The 27464-nt window shown below is 40.6% G+C and overlaps 1 protein-coding gene across 6 annotated transcripts in view; it reads left to right on the top strand.

Annotated features, from left to right (window-relative positions):
* MYO6 (myosin VI) overlaps positions 1–27464 on the top strand; it is a 131926-nt gene that overhangs the window by 28777 nt on the left and 75685 nt on the right. The window contains exon 2 of one of the 6 annotated variants that reach the window (XM_036917448.2): positions 20848–20981. The exons of the other annotated variants lie outside the window; for them this stretch is intronic. The gene's annotated coding sequence lies outside the window, so the exon portion shown is untranslated. The remainder of the gene's footprint in view (positions 1–20847; positions 20982–27464) is intronic. 6 annotated transcript variants of the gene reach the window in all.

Raw genomic sequence — 27464 nt, 5'->3', positions numbered from 1 at the left:
TCGCAAGGCCCTTCAAGTCCTGATACAGAGCATGTTGGTGTCGTGTTTTGTTTTCCTCGAATGTGTGGCGTATCATCCCCTCCAGATTTCGTCGTGCTCCTCGGTCCTGGTCCTGTGCCCTCCTCTGCCCTGGTCCTGTGCCCTCTGGCTCCCTGCCTGCCCCCACCTCCCAGCCTCCCTGTGTGCGAATGCTTTGTGTCAGCACTGAGTGTGGCTTTTCAGCACAGGCTCCTTGTCTTTCTCCTCCAGAAAGCGCTTGGCTTTACTTTTGAGTGTTCAGAGCCTAGTACTTTGTTACAGTTGAGGCTCAGTGAATGTATATTTGGTGAATAACTTTCATCACAAATTTGAACTGTGAATACATTGTCTACATCTTTTTCCACATACAAAGTCTAGGTCATCTTATCAACATAAAATCTTTTAGGGTTGATGAGATTGGGATAGTCACAGGCTGAATGTGCCCAGGCACCTGGAATATTGCTTAAAAAACACAAAACTCATGGGAATGGTAAGAAAGGATTTTTAAGGGGAGATGAAACTATAGCTGGCACTTTCTTTGAGAACCCTTTCTTTAGTAACTTAGGTTGTGTGTGGTACAGGACTCATGGCAGAGATTATTTCTACATGTGAAGAAACTTAAGCTCGGCTTCTTTGCATAACTATTAGTGTAAAATCAATTCTTTTCAAAACTTAGAAAGCCAAATTTAGTAATTTGTGCACATCCTCTTATTTTAACTTCCATCTTTAGTTCTGTGTACTTTTTTTTCTGACTTCAGAGTGGAATAAGTCTGACTGCCAAGAAAGACTGTTACACTCGTATACATATGTGCACTTGGAGCATCACTTTGAATTTTCATAGAATGTATTATATTTTTGAATGAAAGTTTCTTTGAAGATAACACCTTTTTTCTGATATAATATAAAACCAATAGCTGTCCTTTGGAAAGTGTGAAAAATATGAAATGTGTAAAGGAAAAAATAAAAATTATTTATAATGCCACCACCTAGAACTAATAAGTACTAATATCTTTATTGATTCTTTGTTTTTAAAAACTGTTATTGCCAAATCAGATGAATATGCTCTATTTTATTCAAGATGTTTTATCTTCCTAATTAACTGTAATTTATCTGGAATTTATTTTGGAGCATTGGGAAGTTATTTTAAAATTGTAATGTTTAATCATTTTCCTTTTTCTTACCACTGAGAAAGAAAAACTTGTCTTTTGGATTGTGATTAGGGAAGTTGTTTTTTTAATGCTTAATATTTATCATTAACCCCTATGATTTTTTTGAATAATGTCTTTTACATTGTATTCACTTAAAATTATTCAACTAATGAGTGAATGCATTCTTTGGCCAACAAGTCCAAACAACACAGATATGACTGGCAGTGCCCTGGACTACCTACCCCCTGGTTCTCTCTCCAGAGACTAGGCACTGTCACCATCTTTGGTGTATCCTTCTTTGTTGTTCACTATTATTTACAGTTTTAGGCTTGTAGAAATGTATAGTTTTTTGTGTGCTTTTTGACATAGGAGATCTTATGTTGTACAAAATGTTTGGCACCTTCATTTCTTCATGTAACTGAAGGCCTTAGATGTTCACCTCGAAAGATAAAGACCTGCGTTACTAGTTGCTATGTGGCTTTCTGTAGTCCAGATACCACAGTGGTTTATTAAACCATTTTCTTTCTTTATAGGCATTTAGGTTGTTTGCATTTTTTCTGACAGTCAACAATAAATATTCTTGGTGTACACTAAGACGCGCTGCTTCAGGAGATCTGTGAGTTTATAGTCTCACTAGCAAAACAAGTTATTAATGGTTTTCAATTTTTGTCTCTGTGATGGGAGAAAGACGTATCTCACTATTGTTTTAATTAAATAAAGTAATATCTATCTTAAGGGGAGATATCAGAATTTAATGATAAAGATGGATAAAATACAGTTTTCTGGCATAATTCTTTACCATTGTATGGCTGGATGTTTGAAGACTGTGTTTAAAAGTTAAAGAGAAAACGAAGTTGAATTTGGGGTTTTATATGAAGAAGCTCTTGACTCTCTCCTCAATTCCTTTTAGTTTTATTTACATGTCATGAGTTGTGATGCAAACGAAAATAGTATTCTTAGCTTTTCAGTTTCCAGAATTAGATGTTTTAAGTCTAAGACCTTGGGAAACACTCCCAAACTTAACAAAAAAAACAGTTTGCTTAATAATATATAGATCTGAGACACCATAGTACATTCTGACTTAGAGGAATGGAGAAATAATAAATTTCAAGGTGTAGGAAATTGTCAAGTAATGGATTATGTAGAATTCAAATAGCACATGTAAGTGTAGCATTTGCAGTGCCCAGTTTATTTACGTGATTGTAGGAGCACCAGTGGCCTTCATGATAAGCAGACTGAAACAGAGAAAGTGGTCAGAAAGTACCCAGCTAAGTTCATGAATAGTTTTCTCTGAAATGAATTTCACTTTTGTTAATGCTTTAGTATTTCCATTTTGATTGTAATTTACTTATAACGATTAAGGTCTGAAGTACCTTACAAACGTACGATACAGTGTATTTTCTTCTGTATCTTATAGTCTTAAAAATTGTGCAGCGAATGAGTGTTTTAATTGTTTTATGGCATTTAGGTGTCTTATAGGGTTAGTGTAGATAATAGGAATAGCTTTAAAAAATTAAATCTTTCCCTTCACTTATTTCCTGGAGTGGGGAGAAAGATGCTTTAAAAGTGAACTGGAATACAAAGTAATACTTCCTTCCCCTCATTATTCCTACAGCCATTTAACTTTGTTAATTAAACTCTTATTTAAAATTGCTTTTAAAAGGCATGCATTTTAAAACAGTATATTTAAATGTTATAATTCACAAAGTTGCCTTTCATTTGTGATACTTCATAGCAATGTGTCCTGTTTCATTTAGGAACAAGATACTGTGTGCATTAACATTTTGGGTAGTGGCAAAAATTGTTGTTAAAATAGACTGTTTAATATGTGATGATAAAATTCTACCTAAGCACATTATAAGTCTTTTTTGTTCTTTATAGAAATGAGGTAAGGAATGTGCTGGATTTGAAATACTGTAGAGATGAACCAATAATGCTACACATCTTCCTTTCTAACCTGATATACAGCCTTGTTTAGCCATTTGGGTTGAAGGGGGCATTCATTTCGCATCTGTTCATCAAGAAATATTTAATAATTCCCTATATATGGTACACCATGTTGTAACTCCAGGGAAAAGAAATCCCGGAGCAAAATACCTCTAAAACCAAAATCAGTAAAGAGAGAAATAAAGTTTAAAACCCATTTATTGTTTACAAACTGCAGTCCGGGACCGTATCTTTCCTGCTTGGGCAGAAGCAAGCAAGCCCACCCCCTAACCTCTCAGGTTCAGATAAATCCTCCTTCGCCCAGGTAATTACCCATTCACATGGAGATGAACTACAGCTCGCCACCCCTGAGGAATGCCTGTTGATGTGCAGATGCATTCAAGCCAGGCGAGATATTCTGGAAATACTATAATTTTACCCACACGTGTCAAGTGCTGGTACTGTACCGTAACGGTAAGTAGGACGGGGTTCTTGGACTTAAGCTCTCAGGTGAGATTAAAATCTAACAACAAAGTACCAAATAAACAAAGCAACAGAAACTAATGTTTGAGAAAGTTAAAAGCAGGTACCGAGGGAGGAACACCCAATTCTGAGAAGGGCTTTGTGGAAGACTTCAGGTGGGAAAGATTAGTTTAAACTTTGAGTGAGTAGAAATGCAGTATGTGAAGAATAGGGGAGAGGCTTTTCTGGCAGGAGAGTGCAAATTGTGTGTGTGAAACGGTGACTCTTCAGTGTGCTTGGGCCTAGAATACATGCTAAGCTTAGGGGAAGGAGGCATCCAGCCCAGGGAGAAGGGGAGCTGCCTGCGGCCGTCATCTGCGATGGGGCTGCTGCGCTGATCTGTGCCGGGTGACAACCCAGCTTCCAGGGTGCCAGGATTGCTGTTCCCTCCAGTGTCCCTTGGAGATGGGAGGCATGAGGTGTCACCTGACCCTCTAAGGACGCGAGGAGCCCGGGTGAGGGGCGCCGTGCTCCCGTGCAGAGGGATCAGTGGTTCTGAGCAGCCTCACCACCGATGTGAGTGGGAGGGGGCGGGTGCAGGCTGGGGTGGGGGCGCTCACCGCTGGGGGGCTCCCATAAACATGCGCCCGTTGCATCGGGAATCAGAATTTGTGCTGGGTGGCTTGTTGGAAATCAGTGATAGTTGAAATGCCGTTAATATTCATTAATTACCTTACTTCATCTCAATTTAAAATTGCTTTCTGTGTGTATTTATCTTGGTTTCTGCCCCTCCTTTGACTTTGTATTCAGGTGATGGTATCTTATTGCTGCTGCTTTCAGAGAATCTTGTTTTTTAAGAATCTCTTCTCTGTAGCTGGTTAGAAAGAAAAAGGCGTGACCTGGTCACTCGCCACGATTCTCACGCATGTCCTCCCGCCCCCTTTGCCTGCGGCTCCGTTGATCACTGTGCTAAGAGAGCTGCCGTTTCTCAGCCGGCCTCTCGCTCTGGCCGTTACACTTTTCATCCTTGCGTTGATGTCCTGTCCCTAGACCCACGTCCCTTCTGCTCCTCCCTGTTTCCCTTTCCAGCCTGTTTTCCATCCGCCCGTGCTGCCTTGCTCCACAGTGGTTATTTCTGTGCCCACCGTCTCTTAGGCCCAGAACAGACCCCTGTTTGTCTGACCAAGGATTCTGCCCGTCTTTGTGAACCTCTCTGAAATCTACTTGCTGCAGATTTAGCTTTTCACAAAAGGACATGCAATTGTCTTTGATATTATCAGGTAGGTAAAAGTCTCTTTCCCCAAAATGCCTCTGGTTTTCTCCCAGAGCCTTCCTTTCTGTGTCCTTTGGGAAACACCTGCTGGCTTAAGGTCTTGTTTTGATTTTGAATGAGAATTACTGCGTGGAGTATGTATGATTGGGTTCACTGAACCGGTAACCCCGCCTGTGAAATCAGGACACTGAAACAGCCTTGTTAGCCGGGTTTCTGTGTTCCTCCCTTTGTGTCTTCCTGTAGTTTGGTGACAGCTCACGGGGTGGAGCTCTGAGTTTTAATAATGAAGTACTTTACAGAGGGGGTAGTTTCCACCCTTGAGACGGCATTTGATGTCTCATGTGTTACTGCCATTTTAAATATTCTCCTTGCCTCAGTAGTACTGCCACATCCCAGAAATAAATAAGGCCTTGGGCAGTCAAGAGGTCGGTAAAATCAATTATTTTGACAATATCAGCAAAGCTCCTCTACTAATGTCTAGGATCTACCAATCTCTGGTCATGTTTATTATCATTTAGTGTTTGCTAGCGGTTTTGAAAGAGTTGGAAATTTATCATCTAGATGGAAGCACAGTTACGTGAACTTTTCTTGTATCAGTGACTCTTCGAAGTGAAGGAGAGCAAAAAAGGCGGCTGTGTTTACGGAGGAGTCAGATGGCTGCTGTGCTGTGGGGGCGGAGGGGCGAAGGCGGAGCAGAGTTCCTGTTGACGAGTCTACCTTCGGCAGGACCGTGGTGGACACACGCTTACATGAGTGCATTAGAAGATCGTGAATGGGGTGACTTTGAGGGCTGGGGGTTGGGAGGGAAATTGAAATAACTAACTTAAGGTACAGGGAATGGAGGTGAGGTTGAGAGCCCGAATAGGAGTGTAAAAGTCAGGCAGGAGAAAACCGGCAGAGCGTAGCTATGGGGCAGTCTGACAGCCCAGCTGAAGGGGAGTTTCCAGTTTAAAGAGGCAAAGAAAAAGAAGGGGATGGAGTGGAGGAATCAAGGGCCAGCCTGCGAGGTGGAGGCGTGGCGTTGTTGTTATGAGCCTTTGTAGAAAAACTGAAAGCCATTTGTTGTTTGATTTGTTGATCCTTGCAACTGGTAGAGGGGTGTGGACATGTAGTGATGTCTGGAGTCATGTTGTAACTCATTAAGTATTAGTATTTAGTCCTTCAAATGTGAATTTGTCATATGCATAACGTTTTTCTCAAGTAAGTTAAATTTTCATTTATGTAGTCATCTACCCAATACCTGTCTCGTTGAGTGCCAGCTATATGCCAGGCTATTACAGATCGGGGGAGGGCGAGAGAGCGTGGTGGACCGTCCTTTCTGCTGCTGGGGAGGCAGAGGAATGAGTTCCGTGGAAGTTGGGAGCTACCTTGGTTCATATGTGATCTTTCCCAGCAAATTAATGGCTGGAAGCCCAGAGGAACAATGCTTCTCACATTGAAGATGAAAGTCATACCAACATATGAATAGGAAAAACTGACAGTTCTGCTGAATGCCTTCTTTGGGAGAAAGGAGTGTAATGTAGTAAGAAAGAATACAAATTCTTAAAGTTTGTCAGATTTATGCCTATTTTCCTTTGTGGTTAATTTTTTCCCCGTTTTAAGTTCTCCCCTGTTCTGAGGTCATGAAACTCATCTCCTGAATGAACTTCTAGAAGCTGCATTGTTTGCTTTTCTCATGTGGATCTATAACCCATGTGTGAATAATTTTTGTGTATGATGTGAGTTAAGTCTCAAGTATATCCAGTTTTCCTGGTTGCATTTATTGAAAAGCTCATCTTTCCCTTGCACTACCATTTTATTCTGTATTGCTGCTTCTGTTGTAAATAAAATATTAATGTATACTTATACATGTGTGAATCTTTATTGTATTTCATTGGTCTGTTTGATCTACTCCTGCACCATTACCCCGTTATATGCCATTACTGTTTTACTATAGCTTATAATAAATCTTACCTTCCCATCTAGTTCTTGAGTAATGTCTTGGCCTTTCTTGGCCCTTAGATTTCTGTGTAAGTTGTAGAATCAGGTTGTAGAGTACTAAAAAAAAGTCTGTTAGAATTTTAATTGGGATTGCATTGAACCTAGAGATCACTTTGGAGAGAATTGACATCTACAGTATTGCATCTTCTCATCTGGGATTATAAAGTATTGTTTAATTTATTCAGGTCTTTGTTGATTTATCTTAATGTATAGTTTTCTAAAGTTGTAGGTTGACATATTTTCTCTTTTTAGCTTTTCCTTTGCTCTAGTTTCCCTTTCAGAAAAGTTGCAGAAACAGTACTTTACAAACACCCAGAGACCCTTCAGCTGGAACCCTTAAATGAACACCTCACCACATTTATATCCTTCTCTCTGTATATGCACTTGCACACACGCACATATACCTTGCACTTAGTATTTTTTGAGGGTAGGTTGCAGACTTAAACCTGCTTTCAGCCCTGAACAATTCAGTTTGTATTTCTCTGATGAAATAATTATCCCACATGATCACGAGTAACAGTTGCCAATATGTTATTTAAAATCTTCAGACCATACTCAGAGTTCGTGAATTTGTCCCAAGTATGTCATTCCCAGCAGAACTGAATTCCAGATCCTGTGTTGTATTCAGTGGTCATGTGCTTTAGTCTCCTGTCATCTGGAACAGTTCCTCATCTTCCTTTGTATTTCATGACCTTGACATTTTTGAATAATCCCAGCTAGTTATTTTGTATAAAGCCTTTCAATTTGGGTTTGCCTGGTATTTCCTTCTGAGGAGAATTAGGTTATATGTTTTTGGCAGAAGTACCCACAGGAATGGTATGTGTGCAAAGCAGAATGTGGCTCGTTTGGTTTGGGTGGTGTCTGACGCATGTACAGGGACTATTTTCTGCTTTGTAATGAAGGATCTTTGAGGGGGATGCATATGGTTTTAAATTTCATTTATTCCTATTTGATAGGTAGATATTGTTTGACACTAAGTGATAGCTTCGAAAATTTTTAATTTTTTAACTACTGTTGGTATATAGAAATTAACTCATTTCTGTACATTAATTTTATATTCTACAAATGTACTTATTGTTACTATAATTTGTAAGTTTAAAAAAACACTTTCTGTGTATGAGATCAGGTCTTCAAGTAAGATGTTTTATTGCTTCTTTCTCAAACCTCAAATCTTTTGCTGCTTTTTCTTGCCTTACTGTACCTACTAAGAGCACAAGTAAGATGTTGATTATGAGTAGGGTGCCAGGCATCCTTACAGGTTCAGTTTTTAAAGGAGGAGCTGTCTGTGCTTTACTGATAAGTATGACTTTTCCCACATGTTGAGATCAAGTTAAGGAATTTACCTTTTCTTCCTAGTTTTCTGAGGGTCTTTTAAAAAAAAAAAAATCACAGTTGGCTGTTGCATTTTAAAAAAATTTTGTACTGTTAATGTGAATTCTAATGACTGATTTTTTTTGAAATCAAGTATATAGAGGTGTAGTTTACATGCAATAAAATTCTCTTTTTCCGGAGTACAGTTTGAAATTTAGGATAGTTCTGTTTTCCCAGAAAGTTCTCTCATTTTAGTCGATTCCATTGCCTCTCCTCAGTTCCTGGCCACCCGTGAAGCGGAGTGACCCCCGTCCTCAGGACACTGCAGCTCTTGGGAGGAATGTGAGTACCAGTCGAGACCTTCTGTCCCACTCCTGTGGAGGAGCACGGGTGGGGTAAAGTGGGGATGGAGATGGAAGAGTGGTGGGAAGAGACTGAGGCAGGAGGGTCCTTGGAAAGGTGACGCCGAACTTGGTTCTGGAATGGTTTTGTCAGAAGAAGCTAATTGAGCAAAGGTGCAGACAAGGGGTCCGCCTGGGGTGCTTGGGGCACTGGGAGTGGGCCTGAGGAAGGAGGTGGGGGCAAGCAGTTCCTGAAGAAATTAGCATTTGCCATGTTATAAACAAAGGAAAAGATTCAGGCAATGTGATATGTCTTCATATGCAGTGTACACATTAGCTAAAAACAGAGTCACTCTGTGTTACAAGGAGGTACAGCGATGAACCGAGGGGAGGTGCAGGCTCACTGCCTACGTGACTAGCTTCAGGTCACCAATCTCGAAGTACATTATGCCGTTCAGATTTGTGCCGGGCTCTTCAATCAATTGCTGGGTTTCACTGAATCTAAACTGTCTTCTAATACCATGAATTTTAAGGTGCACAGTCATTTTATGCACTATTGAAAAGAATAAAATGCTGCTAGTGAAGTGATGCACACCCTTGATTGCTAAATGCATCTTAGTCTTAAACATGTTAGCACATGGAAATGCGTATTAGAATTGTTGAGATATATGGTATTTTATTTAATCCTCATAAGAACAGTTTTAGGTAGGTGTTACCCCCTTATGATCACCCCACGTCCTGGCATCTCACAGCAGTGCTTATTGAATAACCACTCATGCAAATTACACAGCACTATGATTTACTTAATTGCCTTTTATTATTAAACATTTAGCTTACTTCTGAGTTTTTTCCTCTCTTTTGTTGTTTTTCTTCTCTTTTTTTCCTTCTTCCTCTTTTTTTAAGTACCACTTAAGACAATATGTTTATAGGTTCTGATTATTTTCTTAAGTATAGAGCATGCCAAGAAAATAACAGTACTAGATCAAAAAAAGTATAAATGGTTTTGAGACTCTTGATATATACATACAGTATGTTGCTTTTCAAAACGTACCAGTTTACAATTTTCACAGTGCTTAAAGATGTAATTTCCATTATAACATCTTTAACATTGGCTATTACAATAAATTGTTTGTGAAATCATATGGCATTTGTCTTCTCCACTGGCTTATTTCACTTAGCATAATACCCTCTAGGTTCATCCATGTTGTTGCAAATGGCAGGATTTCTTTTTTTTATGGCTGAATAATATTCCATTGTATATGTGTACCACCGCTTTATCCATTCATCTATTAATGGATATTTAGGTTGCCTCCATATCTTGGCTATGTAAATAATACAGTGATAAACATAGAGGTGCATATATCTTTTTGAATCAGGGATTTTGTTTTCTTTGGGTAAAGTCCTAGATGTGTGGAATTGCTGGTTCATACGGTATTTCTATTTTTAGTTTTTTGAGGAATCTCCATACTGCTCTCCACAGTGGCTGCACCAATTTACATTCCTACCAACAGTGTAGAAGATTCCCTTTTCTTCACGTCCTCGCCAACACTTGTTATTTCTTGTCTTTTGGATAGTGGCCATTCTAACTGCTATGAGGTAATATATCATTATGGTTTTGATTTGCATTTCCCTGATGATTAGTCACATGGAGCATCTTTTGATGTGCCTGTTGGTCATTTATATTTCTTCTTTGGATAGATGTCTGCTCAGGTTCTCCACCCATTTTTTTAATCAGGTTTTTTGTTATTTGGGTGTTGAAGCATATGAGCTCTATATATTTTGGATGTTAACCCTTTGTTGCTCTTGGGGGAGGGGAGGGTGTTCTGGGCCCTATGAAACTGGTGAAACTGAAATAAGTCAAGGGAAAGGATAGGTTAGGAGAAACCATTTTTTTTTATTGCTCACAGCTTGCTTGAATTTGCTAGGTAAGCCTGGCATCATCTGTTCTTCCAGCCTCTGCTTGCACTATGCCCTTGCAGTGTACTCTCTACTTTCTGCCCACCCCTTCCAGGAGGAAATCTATTGGTGGGTCCTTGCTGACTGGCAGGTTCCAGACCAATAACATACCAGGAATGGAGGGGAGGAGAGAATGGGCCTCTACCTCTCCACACCTTGCCCAGATCAACAGGAGGCCTTGCAGTGTTAAACACTAGGCCTTCCCTATTGATATGTAAATGAACTAAGGCTAGGTGGGATATTCTGGAAACTCTTCAATTTACCCCACACCTGTCATCAGATGAATTGTTTACAAATATATTCTCCCATACTGTAGGTTGCCTTTTTGTTCTGCTGATTGTGTCCTTTGCTATACAGCTTTTTAGTTTGATGTAATCCCACTTACTCATTTTTCGTTTTGTTTCCCTTGCCCGAGGAGATGCATCTACAAAAATATTGCTCTTATGTTCAAGAGATTTTTTTCCTGTTTTCTTCTAAGAGTTTTATGGTTTTATGTCTTACATTCAGATCTTTGATCCATTTTGAGTTTACTTTTGTGTATAGTGTTAGGCTGGAATCCAGTTTCATTCTCTTGCATGAAGCTTGTCCAGTTTTCCCAACACCAGTTATTGAAGAGACTCCCTTCCCCCCGCCATTGTATGTTCATGGCTCCTTCATTATATATTAATTGACCGTATATGCATGAGTTTATATCTGGGGTCTCCATTCTGTTCCACTGATCTATGGGTCTGTTCTTGTGCCAGGACCACACTGTTTTGATTGCTGTAGCTTTGTGTAGTGTAGTTTGAATTCAAGGAGCATAATACCCTTAGCTTTGTTCTTCTTTCTCAGTATGGCTTTGGCTATTCGGGGTCTTTTGTGGTTCCATATGGATTTTAGAACCATTTGTTCTAGTTCATTGAAAAATGATGCTGTTATTTTGATGGAGATTGCATTGAATCTATAAATTCTTAGGGTAGAATGGCCATTTTGACAATATTCTTCTAGTCCAGGAGCTGGGGATAGATTTCCATTATTTGTGGCTTCTGTAATTTCTCTCATGAATGTCTTGTTGTTTTCAGGGCATAGGTCTTTCACCTCCTTGGTTGGATTTATTCTTAGGTATTTTCTTCTCTTTGATGCATTTGAAAATGAAATTGTTTTCCTGATTTGTCTTTCTGCTAATTTGTTGTTAGTGTATAGAAATGCAACAGATTTCTGTGCATTAGTTTTGTATCCTGCAACTTTGCTGAATCCAGTTATTTGTTACAGTAGTTTTTGGTGGAGTCTTTAGGGTTTTCATGTATAGTGTCATGTCATCTGCAAATAGTAACAGTTTTACTTCTTCCTTGCCATGTGGATGCCTTCCATCTCTTTTTCTTGTCTGGTTGCTGTATCTAGGACCTCCAGTTCTGTACTGAATTAAAGTGGTGAGCATAGATATCTTTGTCTTCTTCCTGATCCTAGAGGAAAGCTTTCAGCTTTTCACCATGGAGTATTATGTTAACTGTGGGTTTGTCATATATGACTTTTGTTATACGAAGGTACATTTGCTTTATATCCATTTTGTTGAGAGTTTTTATCATGAATGGATGTTGAATTTTGTCAGATGCTTTTCAGCATTGATTGAGATGATCATATGGTTTTTATCCTTTTTTTTTTGTTAATGTGTATCACATTAATTGATTTACAAATATTGTACCATCCTTGCATCCCTGGAATAAATCCCATTTGATTGTAATAGATGATTCTTTTGATGTATTTCTGAATTTGGGTTGATAATATTTTGTTGAGGATTTTTGCATCTATGTACATCAGAGATATTGGTTTATTATTTTCTTTTTATGTAGCATCTTTGGTTTTGGTATTAGAATGACATTGGCCTCAGAGAATGAGATTCTACTTTTTGGAATACTTTGAGAAGGATGGGTATTAGCTCTTCTTTAAATGTTTAGTAGAATTCAGCTGTGAAGCCATCTGGTACTGCATTTTGATTGTTGGGAGTTTTTTGATTACCAGCTCAATTCCATTGGTGGTAATTGGTCTGTTCAGATTTTCTGTTTCTTCATGGGTCAGTCTTGAAAGGTGTATTTTTCGAGGAATTTGTCTATTTTTCTAGGTTGTCCAATTTATTGGCATACAGTTTTTCATAGAATTTTCTAATCTTTGTATTTTTGTGTTATCAGTTGTGACTATTCCTTTTTCATTTCTGATTTTGTGTTCTCTCTTCTTGATAAGTATGGCTAGGGGTTCGTCTATTTTGTTTATCTTCTCAAAGAACCTGCTATTGGTTTCATTGATTTTTTTCTGTTGTTTTATTTTTCTCTATTTTATTTATTTCTGCTCTGATCTTTATTATGTCTCTCCTTCTACTAACTTTGGGTTACATTTGTTCTTTTTCTAGTTTCTTTAATGTGAGTTTAGATTTTATTTGGGATTGTACTTGTTTCTTGAGGTAAGTCTGTATTGCTGTGTACTTCCCTCTTAGAACCGCTTTTGAAGCAGCCTACAAATTTTGGCTGTTGTATTTTTTTTGTTTTCATTTGTCTCTATGTATTGCTTGATTTCTACTTTGATTTGTTCATTGATCCATTGATTATTTAGAAGCATGATATATAGCCTCCATGTTTTCGTGTGTTCTTTTTTTGTTTTCTTTGTGTAATTTATTTCTAGTTTCATACTACTGTGGTCTGAGAAGTTGCCTGATACAGTTTCAATCTTTTTAAATTTATTGAGGCTCTTTTTGTGGACTGGTATGTGATCTACTCTGGAGAACCTCCATGTGCACTTGAGAAAAATGTGTATCCTGCTGCTTTTGGGTAGAGTGTTCTATAGATATGTGTTAAGTGCATCTGATCTAATGTATTGTTCAGTGCCTCTGTTTACTTATTTATTTTCTGCCTAGGTTGCTCTGTCCATTGATGTAAGGGATATGTTAAGGTCCCCTAATATGATTATGTTGCTGTCTGTTTTCCCCTTTAGGTCCATTAGTATTTTATATATTTAAGTGATCCTATGTTGGGTGAATAGATACTTAAAGTTGTTATGTCCCCTTGTTGAACTCATCCCTTTATCATTATGTAATGTCCTTCTTTGTCTCGTTACTTTGTTTTGAAGTCTATTTTATCTGACGTAAGTAATGCTACTTGTGCTTTTTTCTCCCTATTATTCCATCTCACTTTCAGTCTATGTATGTCTTTAGGTCTGATATGAGTCTGATATGAGTAGGCAGCATATAGATGGTCTTGTTTCTTTATCCATTCTGCTACCCTGTGTCTTTTGATTGGTGCATTCAGCCCATTTCCATTTAAGGTGATTATTGATAGATATGAACTTATTGCCACCTTATTCATTGTTTTATGGATGTTTTTGTAGTTCTTTTCTTCTTCTCTTATGCTGTTGTTGCTTGATGGTTATCTTTAGTGCAGTGTTTTTGTTTTGTTTTGTTTTAAATCTTTTGTGTATCTATTACAGGCTTTAGTTTGTGGTTAGCAAAGGTTCAAGGATAGCTTCCTATTAGTTGATGAATTGCTCGTTTCAAACACAATCTAAAACTACTTATCTTCTCTTCCTCCTCCTTACTTTATGTATTAGATGTCATAATCTGTACTTTTTGTATATCCCCTGACTGATTTTGTGTGTAGTTGGTTTTACTGTTTTTTTTTTTTAACTTCATACATGCTTGGTAAGTATTTGTTCTACTACCTTTACTGTGGGTTTATTTTCAATGGTGAAAACTTTAGGCTTAAGAACATTTCCATCTACAGAAGTCCCTTTAACATATCCTGGAAGGCCTGTTTAGTGGTTAGAAATTCCTTCAGCCTTCGTTTATCTGGGAAACCTTTAACTTCTCCTTCAATCTGGAATGATAACCTTGCTGCATAGAGGATTATTGGTTGGAGGTCCTTCTGTTTCAGCACATTAAATATATCATGTCACTCCATTCTTGTTTGTAAAGTTTCTGCTGAAAAGTCTGCTGATAACCTGGTGGGGTTTCCTTTTTAAGAAATTTTTTATGTCTTTTTAGCTGCTTTCTTTACTTTCTCTTTATCCTTAATCTTTGCCATTTTAACTATTATATGTCTTGGGGTTGTCTTCCTGGGGTTCCTTTTGTTAGGGGCTCTTTGTGCTTCCAGGACCCAGGTGTCTATTTCCTTCCCCAGATAGGGAAGTTTTCAGCAATGATTTCTTCAAAGAGACTTTCTACTCCTTTGTCTCTCTTCTCCATCTGGGACTCCTATTATGGGAATACTGTTTTATTTGGAGTTGTCACACAGCTCTCTTAGCATCCTTTCTTTTCTAGAAATTCTTTTTTCTCTCTGTTCCTCAGCTTCATTGTGTTCCTGTTCTCTAATTTCCATCTCCTTGATTATCTCCTCTAATTGCAGCAATCTATTATTCATTCCCTTCACTGTACAGTTCATTTCAGTTACTGTATTCTTCAGCTCTGAGTGGCTCTTTTTCTACTCTTCTGTCTCTTTGTTGAAGACCTCCCTGAGATCATCAATACTTTTCCACAGGTCAGTGAGCATATTTATGACTGTTGTTTTGAAATCTTTTTCAAGAAGATTGGTGGTCTCCGTTTCATTTAGCCCTCTTTCTGGTGTCTTATCCTGTACTCTTGTCTGGAACATATTCCTCTGCCTCCTCATTTTGTTGGGGTTTCTTTGTCTCTTCCTTTGCGTTAGATGAATATGTTTGTTTCCTGGTTTAGAGAGTAAGGCCTTATGAAAAAGCCTGTGGTGCCCAGAAGCTCAAGACTCTGTCCTCTCCAGTGCCTGGCTGCCCATTGTGGTGGAGCCCCAGTTGCTGTTGTCGGTATGGGCAGGGCCGCCCTTCTGTCTTTCCGCCAGCAGCAGTCTGTCTCAGTCCGCCTGGAGGGCAGCTCGCCCCAGCTGGCCCTTTGTGAGCTGTGCAGTGGCGAGCAGAAGACGTTTTAAAAGAAATAGTAGAAACAATATCAGAACCTTCCTTAGCTTTGTATGACTTGTGTGTGCAGACTGCATGCGTCTTCACATTGTGTGGCACAGCGCGGTGCAGACTCAGTCATGCATCACGAAGTTCGGGGCCCCCATTAAGGAAGGATCCTTTAGACTTCCACTGGGAAGGAGAAACACAGAGGAGTATAAAATGATCAGGAAACTGAAAGACGCAGCAGTTCTGGATGCTAGAAATACTGGTTAAACCTTTAAAATCCTGAGGAGAACTGACTCCCAACCTGGTATTCATCTGGGTGTGTGTTCAGTCTATCATTTACATATGAAGGTGGAATAAAGACCTTTCTGGGCGTGAAGGGAGGTCCAGGATGACAGCTGGGCAGTGGCTCTGGGCGGCGACCGGGCACGTGGGGGGGGGGGGGGAGGGAGCGGGCGGAGGGGAGGGCCCTGTTGGCCACGGAAAACTGTTTAAGCTGTGTATTTGGCTTTTTAAAAATGCCTGCTCTTTATAATAAATTTTAAAGTTAATCTTCATGAAGTACTATAAGTATTGAATAGGACTTATGGGAAGATTGTGCTAAATTTTGCTTCAGTGTGAACTGCTAAGATGAAGGAAAAAAGCAGACTGAAACCATGAATGGGAAGAAATTTTCCTTCATGAAAAGTACTCAGTAGTTCTAATTGATTCTGTTCTAGGGTGGTGAATCTTGTGAGCTGAGATGAACTGGTGGCTGAGTTGAATTTTAATTATTGAATAATTGCTGTGTAATTAAGTCCAGAAAATGAATGAGATTATAAAAGTAGTAACTGAGTACTTGAACTACTCTGACTTAAAGTTTTTGGACTCACTTGACCTTAATAACTAGAGACTTTACAAAGTTGATGCTGTAAAATCTCAAGATTGGAGTTTTTGGTTGGCAGAAAGCAGCAGCTTTTAAAACAGACCCTCTCACAGCTGTGTTGGTGGTTAGGCGGGAAGGCAGAGGGCCTGGGGGGCAGAGGAGAGCTTGTTCACGGTGAGAGCAACTTCAAGAACAAAACACAACAGTTTGCTTGCTTGTAACTCTCTTTGGGGAAACTGAAGCCCTTGTAAATAGCATTCCTTTGGAATGTTGTCCTGCTTTCTGAGCTGGGAAGATGTGTAAAGCGTAAGACATCACTGTGTTATACTGTAGAGCAATTGTGTGTGAGAACTATTTGATTAATTTTTAAAGGCCCTGACAAAAGCTGTGGTTTCATAAAACACTTTTTATAAAGGATCATAGTAATCCATAAATTGTGCTGGTCTGAAGCCTTACTCTAAGAAATCAAGAGTCCAGGCGGATTTCTGCACTCAGAGAAATCCCCATTTGATTTACTTGGCTACTTATGAATCTACTTTTTATCAAAATGTACCTTAAAACAATCTCTCACCTAAATCTTGCCAACTGTTTGGCAAAACTGTATTTTTATCCATGTTTTGAGAATCTATTATGTTACTCCAACTCAGTAATTTTATTTATCCAATGTGTTTGTGTACAATGGATAGAAAGCAATAAATACATCTGATTTGGATATTTATAGCCCAACAGTCAGAAAACACCTAGTAGCTTTCTAAGATGATGGCTATAGTGAATTTGCTATTTAGGGGAGTTAGGAGACAACGTCTTACAAGACTAATGGCCAGTGAACAGTCTTTGTAATAAGGGATTAAATTTCTCATGTAATATTAATTTTTCTTTTAATTTTGTCTGAAACACCCAGTTAGTTACGAGGCCTGTTCAGGTGTTCGGCTCGGGTACTCACTGTCACCTGCTGCCGTTGTGTGTTTGTCCCATTTAGTCCTTCTCTTTGATCCTGTCCTATTTTTGATATTTTTTCCTCACCCTATTGGATTCTGACAGTCTCGTCTAACAGAACACAGTGACCTTTCTGATGTGAGCATCAGTTAGACGGCACCACCGCCTGGGGAACAGAGAACTGGAGCTAAGGCTCTTTGCACTTTGTCAGGGGTCCGCCTTTCAGCCTTTGTCTTCCATCAGACTTCTTTGTACTTCTCCTCCTTCTGAATATACCCTCCAGTTTCACAGTTTTGAATCTGTGCTTTTGCTATTTCATTTGCTAGAATAACTGCCCCCACTCTCTCCGGCCCCTAATTCTCTATTTGTTTAAATCCTTGGACCTTCATGATCAGCTTAAACTGGTCCCTCGCTGAAGCCTAAATAAGTCCCCCTGGGATGACTTCAGTCAGGGAATCACAGTGATCTCGTTTTGATGCTCCCAGAAAAGAGTATTTTACTTTGGTCCCTTACTTGCGTGGAGCACCTTGGTTGGGGAAAAACAGTGCGTATAGGGGAGAGAGAGACAAGGATGACAGATCAGGAAAAAGCAATGTGAACACAGTGGATGCCACCAGTGTTTGAGATTTTCAAATTAATACTTTAAAAAGTATTAGCTCCAGGAAGTTCATAAGGCAAGCAAAAGCACATATCTTTATAAGGCAAGAAAGTATTTGCCTTGTTTTTCCCCATTTACTTACTGAAAGGTAAGGTTTGAATCTTCATCTCTGGGAGTTAGGACAGCCCTTGTCCTGGTTTTTGCCTGCTGTCCGGCCTGAGTAGTGTTCTCAGACGGGAAGGGATGAGAAACGGAAAGATGTCGCAGACTAACTCTACTCACTCCACAGTGCTTAGGGGCGGGGCGGGGCGGGGCACTGGCTTCCTGAGACTTCTGGACACCTGGGAACTCAGCACTTTAGCCGAGCACTTAGCACCCCCCAAAGTAGTTAGTTTTTTTTTTTTAATGGTAATGGGAGATAATGTTGTAATTTTAGGAAACTTTAGGATCTTATTCTATATGTGTTTCTGTCTGTTTTTTAAGAAAAAAAATGTGCCTTTTTTGTGTGGGGTGAAAAATGCTGATTTTTTTTTTCTGGTGCTGTGTCTGGCATATAATAGGAATTCAGTAAATGTTTGCAGAATGACTTTGTGATCATGCTACTTCAGGATTCAGAATCTCCTTTAGATTCCACTCTCCCAAATGTGTGTTACCCTAGAAATTTGTGACTTATGTACTGAAGAGATTACACTCTATAGGAAGACACTTTAAAAATATTTATAGGGTCTCATTCTGTTGCTGCTTTGAATAGTTCTTATACTTATAGTCACAGTTCCCCCAGTTGTGAAAGTGAGAAGAACTGAAATCAAGCAAATCACTCAGTGTTTGTTCTGGCAGCTGTTTTGAAATGGGCTTATCAGAGACGTAACATTTTAGTGTTCTGGTGGTACCTCCTTTGCCGGTGGCTGGTAATTGAGAAAGAAAAATTGTTCCTGAAAATAAGTAGTTTTTGGTTTGCCCTTCCAAGCTAGTGAAATTACTGTTACCTACAGAGGTTGGAAAATATTATCATACAATATTATTAAACAGTAATAGGTTGACTGTAAGGCTCTACCCATTTATTAATCCCAGGACACTTGCCTGAAGACTCATTTTGTGAAAAAGATTTGTTGATTCTATTTCACTTGCCTTTTTTTTTTTTTTAAGACTCGTGACTGGGTTTCTAGATTCATGTCAGTGAGTAAAACAAAGCCCCTGGACTGAAGAAGCTTATATCCTAAATAAGTAAGATATATGTGTCAGATGTTAATTAAGTACTATAGGAAAAACAAAGTAGGACAGAGTGTTGGGGTGTTCCGGCTTTGGGTGGAGCTGCTATTTTAAATAAGGTCAAGGAAGCCTCCCTGAGGTGACTGTAGAGCAAAGACCTGAAGAAGATAGGGAGCAAAGCATATGTGTCTTTCAGGCAGAGGGATCGAATCAGTAAATGCCAGCGTCCTGAAATGCATGCATGCCCGGTGTGTTCAGGGAACTGCAGGGAGAGCGTCATGCATCAAGTACAGTGAGAGGGAGAAGAGGTGGGGACAACGTCAGGTTTTGGGCAAGGCGGACAATTTGTAGAGAGCCTTGTGGGCCACTGTAAGAGGTAGGCTTTTATGTGAGTGAGATGGAGAGGCACTTGGAGAGTGTGGAGCAGAAATACATGAGGACTTGGTCATCAAAGGATCTGATTGACAGCCGCACTGAGGACCGACTCCACAGGCAAGGAAAGAAGTTTGAAGGTACCAGACGTCCTGGTGAGAGGCAAGGTGGGACTGGCTGCACTGGTGAGACATGGTCAGAGCGTGGATATCATCTGAATGTAGAGCCAGCGGGATTGGCCGAAGAAAGGTTGGCTGAGAAACGGGAGAGTAGGAGGGGCACTGGGGACGACTTGGAAGGTTCCGGCGTGTGCAGGGGAAAGGGTGACGGCATCCGATGAGAGCCTAGGGCTGAAAGGGGAGACAGGGTGCCCTCGTAGGGTGTGTGGGGTTTGAGGCGGCGACGGGTCCCCGAGGAGGTGACGCTGAGGGCGCCCTGAGCTCCACTCACCTGGGGTCAGGAGAGGAGGCAGCTGGAGGTAGAAGTGGGGGCACTGTTAGCATGGGGCCCGTGTGTAAAGCCTCAGAGCAGGTGAGGTGAGCAAGGAGGTGCGAGTAGGTAGAGAAGACTTGGTCCTCAGAATTTCTCATGTTGAAAAGATGAGGATTCAGGCAAAGGAGACCAAAAAAGCCGTTGAGGCTCTACAGGCAGGAACCCGGAGAGGGGGGCACCATGAGGCGGCCGCGGCCTCGGGGAGGCTGCGCACGGGAGGCAGACGGGTGAGCGGGCAGGGGCCTCGGTGGTCTGCAGGCTGGGGCGGAAGTCCACCAGGAGCGGGGTCCGGAGAGGGTGAGAAGGGAGGAAATAGGGGAGCTCGGACGGGGGTGGCCGGCCCGGCAGGGACGAGGGGGGTGATCGGAGTCTTTGCACGGCCGGAGAGGGTGGGGTCTGGCGGGGTCTGGCGGGCAGCGGAAGGGGTACGGGAGGTACGGGCACAGGTGCAGGTTGGTAAGGAAGTGTGGTGGGAACCTGAGGAGTATTTGATTATTTTTAACAAGTGAGAAAATTTGGATTTTTACACATAGTGTGATAGATATTATCCAAGTATGTTGTGGAGTAGGGTTGGAAGTAATTAAATTAAATTTGAAAATATTCAAAGACTTCATTTCTCCTTTTGTAGAGTATCAAACATTCTTATTTCATATTGTTACTGATATGTCAGGAAAGAAACTGCATAAAGATATTTTGTGACTAAGCCAATAAAATGAAAGATTCCAATGAAAGTTCTAGGCCTTTTGATTCTCTCCCGGTTAGTCATTTGAATGTAGCATCAACAGGAAGACGGTATAAATCCCGCCTGTCATCGTGTTTACCTTTCAGCACAGACCACGCAGCCATGGGCTAGTTTGTACTTTCTAATAATATACCCATTAAAGAGCTTAAGTCCAAGTCCAAGTTAATACTTTACAAGTAAGAAATAATAAACACTTTAATGTTCATGAAAGAAGTAATGAGAGGGTTTTCATAAAGCCTTTATGTATCTTTTAAACTTACGTTTATTTCTTATGCCATTAAAAAATAAGGACAATGTGGCGTTACACACCTTGGTCTTTTTCCAGATCTAGTGGCTCATGTAAACTACCGGTGCAGACGAGAAACCGGAGGAGACAAAGCTTCATGTCTGGGATGGGAGGTTTGAGGCCACCTCCCCAACCCCTCCCCCTTGGCAGGCACTAGTCACTCTTCGGTGTCTGTGAGTCTGCTGCTGTTTTGTTCATTTTGTTTTGTTTTTATAGTCCATAAGTAAGTGATAGCATATGGTATTTGTCTTTTTCTGCCTGGCTTATTTTGCTTAACATAATACCCTCTAGATCCATTCATGTTGCAAATTTCTTTTTTTATGGCTGAATAATATTCTATTGTATATATGTACCACCTCTTCTTTATCCATACGTGTATTGATGGACACTTAGGTTGCCTCCATATCTTGGCTATTGTAAAAAATGTCGCAATAAACATAGGGGGGCATATATCTCTTTGAATCAGGGATTCTGTTTTCTTTGGGTAAATTCCTAGGAGTCGAATTACTGTGTGTATGGTATTTCTATTTTTAGTTTTTTGAGGAACCTCCATACTGCTTTCCACAGTGGCTGCACCGCCAACAGTGTAGGAGGGTTCCCTTTTCTCCACATCCTTGCCAACACTTGTTACTTCTTGTCTTTTGGATGGTGGCCATTTTAACTGGTGTGAGGTGATAGATATCTCAGTGTGGTTTTGATTTGCATTTCCTTGATGATTAGCGATGTGGAGCATTTTTTGATGTGCCTGTTGGCCATTTGTATTTCTTCTTTGGAGATATGTCTGCTCAGGTCCTCTACCCATTTTTTAATCAGGTTATTTGTTTTTTCCGTTTTGAGGTATACAAGTTCTTTATATATTTTGGATGTTAACTCTTTATCAGGTAAGTCATTTACAAATATATTCTTCCATAGTGTAGGATGCCTTTTTGTTCTGCCAATGGTGTCCTTTGCTGTACAGAAGATTTTCAGTTTGATGTAGTCTCACTTGTTGCATTTTTTATTTTGTTTCCCTTGCCTGAGGAGATGTGTCCAGGAAAAAATTGCTCATGTTGATGTTCAAGAGATTTTTGCCTGTGTTTTCTTCTAAGTTTTATGGTTTCATGTTTTACATTTATGTCTTTAATCCATTTTGAGTTTACTTTTGTGTATAGAGTTAGACAGTAATCCAGTTTCATTCTCTTATATGTAGCTGTCCAGTTTTCCCAACACCAGTTGGTGAAGAGGCTGTCTTTTTCCCATTGTATATTCATGGTTCCTTTATTGTATATTAATTGACCATGTATGTGTGGGTTTGTATTTGGGCTCTCCATTCTGTTCCATTGTCTGTTCACATGACAGTAACATACAGGTGGGGCCATTTTATATAGTCAGGATCCTCCTGGAGAAAAGGTCTTTCTTTGGTTTGAAGACCAACTTGGTTTCTTGAAATTTGATAATTCTTCTCATTAAGCACTTATTGCGAGATCAACATTGCCTTTGGTGGAGAAAATGAATTAAAGTCTTCACTCTTTTACAAACTGCTTTTGTGAAAGACCAACAAACTTTTAAGAAGTAACTTTTAAATCTAGCACTAGTTACAAAACAAGGTAAGTTCTGGATGTGATCATTGGACAATAAAAAAGATTAGTTAGAGTGTATGGAAAATTTAAATCACCTTGGATAAATTATTTTACTATTATAATGTCTTGGTATTTTAAGATCTGTAAGAGAAATTTGAGCTTCTGAAATAAACTGAGATGCTTAGTTACTTTCAAGAATACAGAGTTTATTCTAGAATGGTGTGCATTTTGGCCAGTTTATTTTCATATAGATTATCCACATGTATTATTTAAATTATGTCTAAATTCAGAGCTGTTTTGTGATAGTAATTTTAAATCTGAAATACAGTTTGATTTCTTCTCTGAAGATCTGTAAGAAAATCATAACCAGTTCTCATAATCCAGATTATATATTTGAAGTAATTTGCTTGGTAGTATCAGTTTTCAAATTTTCTTATAAAATATTTTTAATATTTAGTAATCATACAATATACTTGTTAATAAAATACTTGCTTTTATTTTCTTACTCTCCTTTTTGGTTAGCAAGTTAATCTTAGCTATACCAGTAAAGTTGAAGTTAGTCTTGGTGTTCTGAGGCTATTTCTAAGATCAGGTGGTACTGGTCCTAGCTTTAAACATCAGTTGTTACATTGGGCTTTCTGAGGTTGTATTTGCAAGTACAACATAACCTTTGTAAAAGTGGCCAGTCACCAGGACTATGGCGGTGGTTAATTGGACCTGCTACTGAGGGGAACCGGGAAGAGTGTCCGAGCCGGCCTAGACATGTTTTTGGTGTCTTAGACTGAACTTAGAGCTGTGTATTTTCTCATCAGTATCTAAGCTTAAAACAGTGGCTAGCACATAGTAGGTACTAAATATATGTTAATTCAAAAAATAAATGAGTGAATATCAAAATTACTTTTTAATTTAATTGAGGTAATCAATATTTAGCTGTTGTTTTCTTTAGCTATTGTTAACTGTTATCTTGAGATGTTTTATTTTATCTCTTTGTCAAGGGCTTGAACTTAGTGGTAGGTATTTTCTCCTCCCCATTAATGAATTTTTATTGCTGATAAAACCAATATATTTGATGTGTTTCAATACTAATATTTAATGAATGCATAATACAGTGTTACAGCAATTAAATAATCCCCATGCTTTGTACAACTAGCTGAACAAGATTAACTTGAATGTTTCTAGGAAGGCCTTTGCAGAAGTAGCTTTCTGAGGGAGCTGTGCTGGATGTTTGAGTTCCTATGGACCTGAAATGCTCATTGAAAGATTGTTCTGGGCACACACAGCACACCAGCCCTGGCTGCCAGCTGCCTGGGGTCCGGCTCTCTCACAGTACCTGTGTACCAGGGAAGCTGACAGCCTCAGGGAACCCTGGTACAGGGGGCAGAGGTTGCCAGTTTACACTTGTGTGCCAAGGTGCATGTAACATTCTTTTTATCAGCAAGGCGAGGATCTGGCCAGGTGGAAGAGTAGGCAAATTTGATACATGTGTGCCACCCTCTTACCCCAAGTAGAGTTTAAGATTCTGTGGGACAGGGATTTATGCCAGTTTTGCTCACTGTGCTATTCCACATGGCTGTTTTCCTATTGCAAAGCTTTATGAGGCCAGCTCATGTCCCTTTTTGCTCACTGATACGTTCCCAGCACCTCCTAGTATGCAGCACATACAGGTGACTAAATAGAAACTAACAGAACAAATGACTGTGGAAGGCAGTCATGTAAGTGTCTGCTTACCCTGTACAATGCCTCTTTTTTCCTTTTTGGTATCTTATTCCAGTTTTTTCAGCCAAACTTTAAATTACCTTCAGCTAGCGCTGCCTTTCTAACAGCCTAGTTAATAAACCGTAGGCCGCTGTCCTGTGTCACAGCCGCAGCCCGCGGAGTACAGCCTTGGAAGGTCCTGGTGAGGCAGGTGACGGCCTGTGGGTTGTGGTGCGTGGATCTGCCTGTTCCGCTCGGGGCCCGTGGCCCTTGTTGGACCTTCAGGAGTCGCGGAGAAGGAGGCATGTGGTTGTGCCCGTGCCCGTCACTCTGGCCCCTGGTGCGTCCACTCACATGCAGCTTCCTGCCCGCGCTCCTTGCCCTCGCTCTAAAAACACCACTCGTCAAGTACCAAGAACGAGGTAATTTTCAGTTGGTGATGGGGTGTTATAGAGCATTGTCTCTTTTCCTGAATAACTTGAGGAATTTCAAAGATTTTAAATTTGCTTCACTAACCCCAGTAATTCTTGTAGTTTTCCCCTTTGTATTCCTGTGATGCACATGTGGTCAGCCTTTAATGTGTTTGAAGTTTCTAGAGCCATGGCCTTGGGAATTACGACTGTCTTTTAAATATTCCATTTATAGTCTTTTTAAGTACAGTACTCTTTGTGTGCAAACAGTCTCAGTAAGTGTGAATGTTGATTGCATGTGTTTTCTGAATGATTTTCTGGCAACAAATAGTAACATGTCAAGAAGAATCTTGTCTTCTCTTGTGGGATGAATAAATCAGACTTAAATGATTAATGAAGGATAATTTATATTATAAATATTTAGGATTACAGAAACAGTTAAATGAACCTTCATGAAAAAGCAGGTTTTAGATTCTAGTGAGTTTTGCAATAATAGTTATTTAGTGGGGGAGGAAGTGAGGTCCACAGCATCTCTAGTCCCAAGTGTATCATCAGCTTAGAGTTAGAATAAGAGGTCCAGACAAGAGTCAGGGCCGGGGTCGGCAGCCGGGGGTCGCTCGGTCGCGCTGCTCTCGGGCTGGAGGTCACCTGAGTGCAGAGTCCGGGGTTGGGAGGGGTGTCCTTTTCCTTCAGAACGTCACAGGCGCCACTTTGTCAGCTCCTTGCTTTCTGTGCTGCCAGCGTGTTTTCTTGCTCTTTTTTTTAAAAGCACTGTTGATATACATCTGATGTTGGTTTCAAATATACAACCCAGTGGTTCACCGTTTCCCCACGTTATTAACCCCTCGCCCCGGCTAGTGCGGCTACTGTCGGTCAGCACAAGACGCTGCTCCGGAGTCACTGGCTGTGTGCCCCGTGCTGCACCGCCACCCCCCTGACCAGCCCACACTCACTGTGAGTTGCTGCGCCCCTTTGTCCCCTCCTGCCCACCCTCCGGCCCGGTGCCCACCAGTCCCTTCCCAGTGTCTCCGAGTCCTCTGCTGTTTGCTCCTTCTGGCCAGAGCCGTTTGGGTTCCTGACCCCTGGACTGTGACTGTGTTTTTCCCTTCCTCTTTTCTCTTCTTTCTCTGGAAGCGTGTAGCATCTTCTCTGTATTTGTGCTGTTCTGAAGTCTGATCAGGTATCTTTTTGTGCATGTCTTTTTCCAGTTATTGTGTTGAGGACTTAATGGACATTTTGGCTAGACTCTGGGAAATCATGCTTTTCAGTTCTGGCAGGTTTTCTTTGAATATTTCAAAGCTTTCTTCCTTCTGTTTTTTTCAGGGGAGTGAGATGTCTGTTTTTCCTGGTGTTTTGATGCTGAATCTTTTTACTTCTCTCATTTTTATATCTTTTTTTCCTCCTAGTTTTTTTTCTCCTATGTTCTTTTTTCTTGGCTTTCTGAAAAATTGCCACAACCTTATTTTCTATAACCCCCATGAATATTTTATTTCTGCTGTAATGTTATCAAAGGAAAATAATTCTGACACTTGCCTAAACGACAAAGAAGGCTTTACTCCGGACTGCTGCAGTTGGGGGCTATGGTGCGCTTGCGCCACCATGACCAGGTGCTGCGGACCGGGGGGCCTTCGCAGGAGTGGTCGGTCTGTTTCCAGGCGCCGGCGGAGTGCGGGGTCAGCGGCCCCCCTGTCGGCTTCTGTTCCCGGATGGCTGCCGTCTTGGCGTGCTCACGTTGCTTGGTGTGTGCCCGCTGCCGGGCTGCTAGGCACGCAGGGGGGGAGGAACAGAGGAATCTGCTGGGTGCCTTTAGAATGGTGATCTCCGTTTCACATCACTTAATCCTCATAGCAATTCTGTAAGGTACGTGGTCTTACCATGTATAGGTAACGATCAAGATTATGATCAGAGAGACTAACTTGCTTGAGAGCTGGTCAGATAGTGGTGAAGCTTAGTTTTAAGGTTTTAAGACCTTTTAGCTCTTCTGGTCTCCCATCTCCTTTTCCTCTTCCCAACTGTATGAACATTCATTCATTCACTTCTTAAATTCTTAGTAAATACAAATTGCCTGCTCTGTGCTGGGCCGTGGGGACACAGTCACAGTCCTAGTCCATGCCCCGATGGAGCGGGAATGACGGGATCGGATTTACCTGTCAGTCAGATTTTTGGTGACCTGTACAGATGGGCAAGAGGCAGCAAAGAGTTACAGAAGTCCTGGTGGGAGGCCGTGTTGCTTTCGGCTAGGATGGCATAGGAGATGCGGAAGTGGGTGGATTTTTGAGCTATCTGTTGGCAGTAAATCTGACAGGATTCAGGGGGTGATGAGGATTTGGAAGGAGCCAGAACTGAGCACAACTGTAGGTTTGATTAGGTCTGAGTGCTGTGGCCGCCTTTATTGTGGGAAGAACAGGTGGAGGGCGGTGGCACAGTGATAGTGTAACAGTAACAGTGTCACATGAAGGGTGGTGGCACAGGTAATAGTGTAACAGTAACTATTACATGTGGGGTGGTGGTACATACAGGTTAATAGTGTAACAACGGTGTTACATGTAGGGTGGTGGCACAAGTAATAGTGTAACAATAACAGTATTACATGTTAGAGAAATGCACCAGGAGGTGTCCGGTAGTCAAGTAGACATCTGGGAATTTAGCAGCATTCTGGACTGGGGAAATCAGGGCATCGTCCATGTCTAGACAGCGTGTAAAGCACTGAGACTGGATGTGATCATCTGGGGAAAGTGTGTACATATGGGTGGTGCTGTAAGTCTGAAGCAGTGCCCCTGATTCCCTTCTGTGGACAATCCTCATTTTTCCTAAACCAGAGTTATATTTAAACTTGATAGCATTTGCTGCATGTGGAAAGCAGATCACACTATGTAGCTGTGGCATGGAGGACATCAGTCCTCAAACACAGTGCAAATATGCAGTGGTTAGCAGCTTTTTGATTGAACTATATATCAAATACCCTTGACTTCCATGAGAGACTAGACTTGAG

The sequence above is a fragment of the Manis pentadactyla genome, chromosome 16, assembly GCF_030020395.1.
Source record: "Manis pentadactyla isolate mManPen7 chromosome 16, mManPen7.hap1, whole genome shotgun sequence".
Classification (NCBI taxonomy): Eukaryota; Metazoa; Chordata; class Mammalia; order Pholidota; family Manidae; genus Manis; species Manis pentadactyla.
This window is presented reverse-complemented; position numbering and strand designations above follow the sequence as displayed.